The sequence below is a fragment of the Eumetopias jubatus genome, unplaced genomic scaffold (genome assembly GCF_037043125.1).
Source record: "Eumetopias jubatus isolate StellerSeaLion01/CBP00866 unplaced genomic scaffold, mEumJub1_p1.0 scaffold_3, whole genome shotgun sequence".
In the NCBI taxonomy this organism is placed as follows: Eukaryota; Metazoa; Chordata; class Mammalia; order Carnivora; family Otariidae; genus Eumetopias; species Eumetopias jubatus.
The window spans coordinates 174,005,876-174,013,619 of NW_028274809.1; the positions used below are offsets into that span (position 1 = coordinate 174,005,876).

The 7,744-nt window shown below is 37.3% G+C and overlaps 1 pseudogene; it reads left to right on the plus strand.

The window, feature by feature from the left end:
• Window positions 1–3,246: 3,246 nt before the first annotated feature.
• Window positions 3,247–6,310, plus strand: LOC114211515 (protein MON2 homolog pseudogene; annotated as a pseudogene).
• The last annotated feature ends 1,434 nt before the right edge of the window (window positions 6,311–7,744 follow it).

Sequence of the window (7,744 nt, forward strand, 5' to 3'; positions counted from 1 at the left end):
ACATGTCATTGCCTTGTACTCTTTTATTCAACAATACTCCTGCTTCCCCCAACCCGACACACAGCGACATTTGTACCCCTGGTAAAATAAAGGAGAGCCCCCTATGGGTTTAATTATCATATACCTGAATGAATCTCTGGCATCACCTCTTAAATTCTTCTGCTTGCTCATTTGGGCTCAGCTTGTCTGGCTTTCCTACTATGCCAAACCTCACTGCTGCTCTGTGGCCTTTGACTGTGCGCTCGCCTCTACCAGGAATGCCTTTGGCTACATGCCCATGCACTCATTTCTTTCAAGTCAGTGCTGAAACACTACTCTCCAGAGAGGTATTTCCGGTCCTTCTTGTCTAAAAAACCATCACCCCATGTAACTCTCTAATCACTTAGACTGTTTCAGTTTTCTTCACAGCTCTCCTTATTATCTGATTTCATGTCAAGCATCTATGCATTTATCTTATACCTTGTCAAATAGAATAGAAACCCGGTGAGTGCAGATATTTTATCCACCTTGTTCACCGCAGTATTCACCACAAATAGAAACATAACTGCTCTGGTAATTGCTTTGTAATATTTTCTGAATATATGGATGAATGAATTAAAAACTACTGAAAATAAAAGTGCTCCCTGTCAAGTTTATTGTCATTTTAATTTTTTAGGCAATGATGATCCTCAATGGTGATGCTAGTGTTTAATACCCTCCCCTGGATTGTGAGTGACACCTGTTAACTTCCTTCTAGATAGACTATGGCAGTAGAATATGGAAAAGGGGTTGGACTATCAGCCCCACTTTTTACAATGTTGTTTGAAATTAAGGAAATCTGGTCCAGGAGGCTCTGACTTTAGTCTCATGGCAATAAAAGATGTCAGTTCTCCAAATGAGATGTCACAATCAGGAATATCTGGCCTTTTAATATGTGATTAGCAAAATAATTATTGTATTCATGGGAAATACCTAATTCCTGCAAAATGTGTGGCCAAAGTTGGTAAGCCTATCTGCACTCAGATGGCTGGCATACCATGGTGTGTGTGTGTGTGTGTGTGTGTGTGTAATAATGAATAAGTAAATGAATATAAATTGCCAAAAATAAAAACAAAAGCATAATATTGAGGATCAACTTGAAAAACTATTGTGGCTTTGACCAGAGCATGACATTAGACACAGACAATCTTCAACTGTGACCCATTGTGACAGCAAAGTTATTGATAGAGTTAACAGCCTGATTTCTTAGACTGTTTTGTCTATTGTACAAAAAGAAAAACTGACTCTTTTAGAGGAACTGGCACTTTAAAGGTATCTTCAGTGTTTCTTAGAAACTTGGGGATTGCAGGAAGAAATACTTGACTTCCCTCCGATAATAGCAGGAGACATTTGGTTACCGGAAAATTTTGAAAGACTAGATCATAGCCATAATAGAAAAATATATTTGAAAGCAGTGTGGTAGGATAGTAAATGCTCTATCAATCAGTTTGATAAAATTAAGGATATTTTGAAGGTGTATTGATTTTTTATTTTGAATAACAAAGTACAATAATATCAGTGGCTTAAAACAGCATTCGTTTATTAGTTCACGGTCTATAGATCAGAAGTTGGGAAGGGTGTGTTTGGGTTCTCTGCTCAGGCTAAATCCAAGTGGGAGCTAGTTGCATGTTCATCTGCAGTTCAAGATCCTCTTCCAAGCTCATATCTGTCATTGGCAGGATTTATTTCCTCAGATTTGAGAACTGAATTTCTGTTTGCTTCCAGGCTGTCAACGGAGGACTACTTGCAGCATCTAGAAGCCACTCTTAGGCCCTTGTCCTGTGGCTTCCTCCATTTCAGCAATAGGGGAGTTTCATAATGTTAAATCCCTCTCATTCCTTGACTCTCTCAGACAGTCTCTGCTGCACCCAGATAAAGAAGACTCCGCTTTGAAAGGGCACATATGATTAAGCTAGGCCTACCCAGACCATTTCTCAATCTTAACGTCAACTAAGTAGTAACCGGAGTTGTATCTACAAAATTTCTGTTGCCACATGAGGTTGCATAAGCACGTGAGTAATATCTCATTGGAGGAAAGATCATGGGAGCCACCCTAGAATTCTGCCTACCGCAGAAAGCAAAATACAGAAGACGAAAAGCACAGGGTTTTAATTCTCTTGGTCTATTATTAGTGATTTCCAATATTGATCAGTAATATTATACTTAAGAAGAATAATAGTGTGCTTAAATATTTGACAGCTAATTGCTGTATGAATAAATTGCAATTTGCAATGACCTCAAAATCATCATAAAAATTAAAATAATGTAAAAAAGTTATGTCAATTTGCAGTCTATCTATTAATCTTAATATATCTTACCTAGAATTCAAGTAATGAAAAGTTGGTACACGATAGTAGTGTTAATCCAGTGAAATATATGTTAGATAGGAACATCTATAGTACACTAGTCAAACTTGCATCCAGCAACAATGTAGAATGACAAACCATAAAAAGCTTTACAGACTTGCAATAAAATTTTCTACTTAGCTACAGTATTCATATTTGTGAGAGGCAGCATTTATAATTTAAGAAAAGGGAAATTGGGAAATAAGTCCATTTGTGTATTTCAAAGCAAAATGTATTATTAATTTTATTACATAAGTAGATTAATTTGCTTGGAGAACAAATTTCCTCTCTTTGGAATTACATTATTTTTTTATTTACCCTTAGGGGAAAAACATTAAAAACAATTATACTTGTAAATATATATTAAAACTGAATCAGAACAGATTAAGTGTAGAAGTTAAGTAAGCTTCATATTTACTTAGTAAAGAAAAACTATTGAATTAAATAGGAAATTTTCTTCTGACAAAATAAATCATAAATATGTTGATACTGCATTTGTTTGAAATAGAGTTTGTGTCTATTTTTAAATGCCTTTACTGAGAAATAATTTATTCACTGAAACACACTCACATTAATGTTCCATTTGCTCTTTTAGGATTAATTTGGAGTTTAGTCATATATTTTATGAATATGTTTGATTTTTTCCCATTTTTTCTTATGTTCTCTTTAAAGAATGATTACTGTTCACTTGTTTAGTATAGCATATTCAGTGGAAAAGGTTCAACTGACAAAAATACAACAAATAATGAGTAAATGTAATACAAAAATGCAAATATATCTGATCTTTACTTGTAATCCATGTAGATGCAACTAATTAAAAGTAGTATCTTTTCTCTTTTGCCTGACCAGTGCAGGTATAAATTATAATAAAAGACTAATACTTATGGCCTATGGAAATAATAAGGAACCATCTCTTTTTGCTGTTGCCAAATTGTTAGAAACAGGTCTAGTTGGGCACCTGGTCTAGTTGGTTGAGCGACTGCCTTTGGCTCAGGTCATGATCCTGGAGTCCCGGGATCGAATCCCACATCGGGCTCCCTGCTCAGCGGGGAGTCTGCTTCTCCCTCTGACCCTCTTCCCTCTCGTGCTTTCTATCTTTCATTCTCTCTCTCTCAAATAAATAAATAAAATCTTAAAAAAAAAAAGAAAGAAAGAAAGAAACGGGTCTAGTTAACATGCACCGAAGAGAAATTCTTTGGAGACCTCTACCTGGCCATCTACTTGAGGTCTGCCAGCATCCAAACTCTCGAATGAGTGAATGGGGAGCAGAAGCTTTAACTTCACTTATTAAAGCAGGATTAACATTTAACCATGATCCTCCACTTTCACAAAACCAGAGGCTGCAGTTGCTTTTATTGAACCCATTAAAGGAGATGTCCAGTATTAACCATCCAGATACCCGACTCAAGCAATTAGAATGTGTGCTGCAGATTCTTCAGAGTCAGGGAGACAGTCTTGGACCTGAATGGCCATTAGTGCTTGTAGTCATGGGAGCAATCAGAAATGATCAAGGAGAATCCTTGATACGAACTGCATTCCAGTGTCTTCAGTTGGTCACGACAGATTTTCTACCAGCAATGCCTTGTACGTGCCTGCAGATTGTTGTAGATGTTGCAGGTAGCTTTGGACTTCATAACCAAGAACTTAATATTAATTTGACTTCAATAGGTTTATTGTGGAATATTTCAGATTATTTTTCCAAAGAGGAGAAACTATTGAAAAAGAATTAAATAAAGAAGAGGCAGCCCAGCAAAAGCAGGCAGAAGAGAAAGGAGTTGTTTTAAATCGGCCTTTCCATCCGGCACCACCTTTTGATTGCTTGTGGTTGTGTCTTTATGCAAACTTGGGTGAACTCTGTGTGGACCCCCGTCCTGCTGTGAGGAAGAGTGCAGGACAAACTCTGTTTTCAACAATTGGTGCACATGGAACTTTATTACAGCACTCAACATCGCACACTGTTATTTGGAAGGTTCTCTTTCATCTACTGGACCGAGTTTGGGAGTCTTCTACCACTGCAGACAAAGAAAAGATTGAGTCTGGAGGTGGCAATATTCTCATTCATCATTCAAGGGACACGGCAGAGAAGCAGTGGGCAGAGACCTGGGTTTTAACATTGGCCGGAGTAGCAAGAGTCTTTAACACTAGAAGATACTTACTGCAACCTTTAGGAGATTTTTCAAGAGCATGGGATGTTCTTCTTGATCATATAGTCAGCAGCACTCAGCAAAAACAACGGAGTATCTCTGGCTGCACTGAAAAGCTTCCAGAAAATTTTACAGATTGTGTCCCCCTTCAGAGACCCAGATAAGCCCAAGACACCACCTGCAGTTAATGTACCTGTGCCTGTCCTTATAGGGTCCATATCAGGCCCTGGCCTGAGCAGGCCATTTGTAAGAACAGATTCCGTTGTAGAGAGACTTGGAAGATATAGTAGCTCTGAGCCACCCATAGTTACCGATGAGCTTGAAGATTTGAATCTCTGGTGGGCTGCATGGAATACCTGGTATAGAATCAGATTGGAAAGCACTAAGCCTCCTGTTACTTTTGACAAACTGACTTTCATTCCCAGCCAGCCTTTCCTTACCGCTTTAATTCAGATATTTCCAGCTCTCTACCAACACATAAAAACTGGTTTCAACATGGATGACTTGCAAAAGCTGGGAGTCATGTTACACAGTGCTGTGTCAGTCCCAATAAGTTCAGATGCATCCCCTTTCATTCTTCCATCTTATACTGAAGCAGTTTTGACAAGTTTACAGGAACCTGTGCTTACAGCTTTAGATGTTCTCCAAAAGGCCATCTGCATGGGGCCAGAAAACGTGCAGATAATGTATCCAGCTATATTTGACCAGTTATTGGCATTTGTGGAATTTTCCTGTAAACCTCAACAGTATGGACAGCTAAAAACCAAGCACATTGCAAATGCAAAATATAATCAGGCGGAATGGGTAGACTTGAATTATGTACCGTTTGCTGAAAGGTCTTTAGAAGTGGATTTATACCAAAAAACAGCCTGTCACAAAGCAGTCGTGAATGAGAATGTACTCCAGAATATTATTAGGACACATAGGGTTCCTCTCAGTTTGAAATATTCCTGCCCTTCTAAAAGCACATGGAGATTAGCAGTATCTTCTCTCCTCAAAGTTCTTTCTCTTGGGCTACCTGTTGCCCGGCAGCATGCTTCTTCTGGAAAATTTGACAGTATGTGGCCAGAACTAGCCAACACTTTTGAAGACTTTCTCTTTACGAAAGGCATATCTCCAGATAATCTCTCTATTCAAAAATTTCAAAGAAATGAAAGTATTGATGTTGAGGTAGTTCAGCTTATCAGCACTGAGATACTACCTTATGCCAATTTTATTCCTAAGGAATTTGTTGGTCAGATAATGACTATGCTTAATAAGGGCTCAATACATTCTCAGTCATCTTCATTTACAGAAGCAGAGATTGATATTTGTTTGAGAGAGGAATTTTCTAAAATGTATTTTGAAACATTGCTCCAGTTTTCCTTCAGTAACAAAGTCACACCTCAAGAAGGCTACATCTCACGAATGGCACTCTCAGTGCTTTTAAAGAGATCTCAAGATGTGCTGCATCGTTATATAGAGGATGAAAGATTAAGTGGTAAATGCCCTCTTCCAAGGCAACAAGTAACAGAAATCATATTTGTTTTAAAAGCAGTCAGTACTCTCATTGATTCACTTAAGCAAACTCAGCTTGAGAATGTTGATGGAAATACCTGGGCACAAGTGATTGCTTTATACCCAACTTTAGTAGAATGCATCACCTGCTCATCTGCAGAAGTCTGCTCTGCACTTAAAGAGGCACTAGTTCCTTTTAAGGATTTCATGCAACCAGCAGCATCCGAAGTTCAAAATGGAGAATCTTGGTCAGCTATAATAATTTTAAAGAAGAAAGCTATCTCAAGAATGTTTGATCCTCAGTGAGTCTTCTATGAGAAGGACATTTCTTACTACAAATAATTCTTGGGAGCTGGTGTTGGCTTCCTTTAATTATACTTACCTGAGTTCAAGAATTCATATTACAAGCTTACATGTCAACAAAGGCTCCTGAATGAGTAGCAGTGGAAGCCTTTAGTAAGTTAAGCTGATGGAGAGTTAATACTACATCATACCTGCTACTTTATCTTCAACTGGTGATTTAAAAGTGAGCTTATGTACAGTTTGTGGTATATGTGTAAACGATGTACTTTTTAAAAAGAAAGAAAAGATATTTCATTCAGTCAGATTTATTAGGCTGGTGTTTATGCACCCTTTTTCAAGTATAAAATTGTACTAAAATTTTATGCAAGATGGTACTGTAACATTCCATATTATCTATAACCAGCCTTGTAAACAGAGGGAACTGATAATACCAATCTATCTAAATTTATAAATAAATTATAAAAATAAATAATATTTATTTTAAAATTTAAAAATTCAGTTAAATAGCCCAGTTATTCAAAGTATATGATGATTTCTTTATCAAATCAAAAGATTTCACATTGTAAGCATTTTAGAAAATGTCCATAGATTTCTGCTAAGTTTCATAGCAAGACCATCTCATGCCTGATTTGCCTAATAAGTGTAATACTTTACTTGGATTGAAAGTAATAATTTTGAAATTTAAATATATATACATATGTATGACTCTGACAACATTCCCAAGAGAAATTAAGACTTTGATTTTTATTATTTAGAAGACTTATAGTCTCTGCTACATGGTATCTGCTCAGTTGCTCTTTGTAGAGTCCCACCACAACTTCCTTCCTAGTAATCACTTATTTCATGTTAAGTATCTACTTTTTTTTAAAGTTTTATTTATTTGCCAGAATGAGAGAGAGAGAGTGAGAGAGCAAAAGCAGGGGGAGTGGCAGGCAGAGGGAGACAAGGTTCCTTGCCGAGCAAGGAGCCCAATGTAGGTCCCAGGACCCTGGGATCAGGACCCAAGGTGAAGGCAGACGCTTAACCGACTGAGCCACCCAAGTGTCCCTTAAATATCTACTTTTAAAAGTATCCTAATATTTTGTATTTATGTGTATGGCCTCTTCTTCCAAGGTCAAAAGATATGCTTGAAGATAAAATGAAGAAATAATGGACTGACATTAGAAAAATGGTAGAGTAGGCAGTTCCAAACTTATTCTCTCACAGACAAAATGGAAGAAAAAAAGCAGAAACTATCAAACCAACATCATTAGAGCTTTGGAAAACAGTAAAAGATTTACAGCAACTAAGAACATGCCGAATCAGGAACAAGGCAACTTGGAAATGCTAGGAAGGATTTTTGCCATTTTTAATTGACCTTGACTTACTCCCTATCTGTTTCAGTGGCAGTCTTCAAATAGCAGCAGCCTGTGTTCTCAGTGTGGGACAATGGTTTCT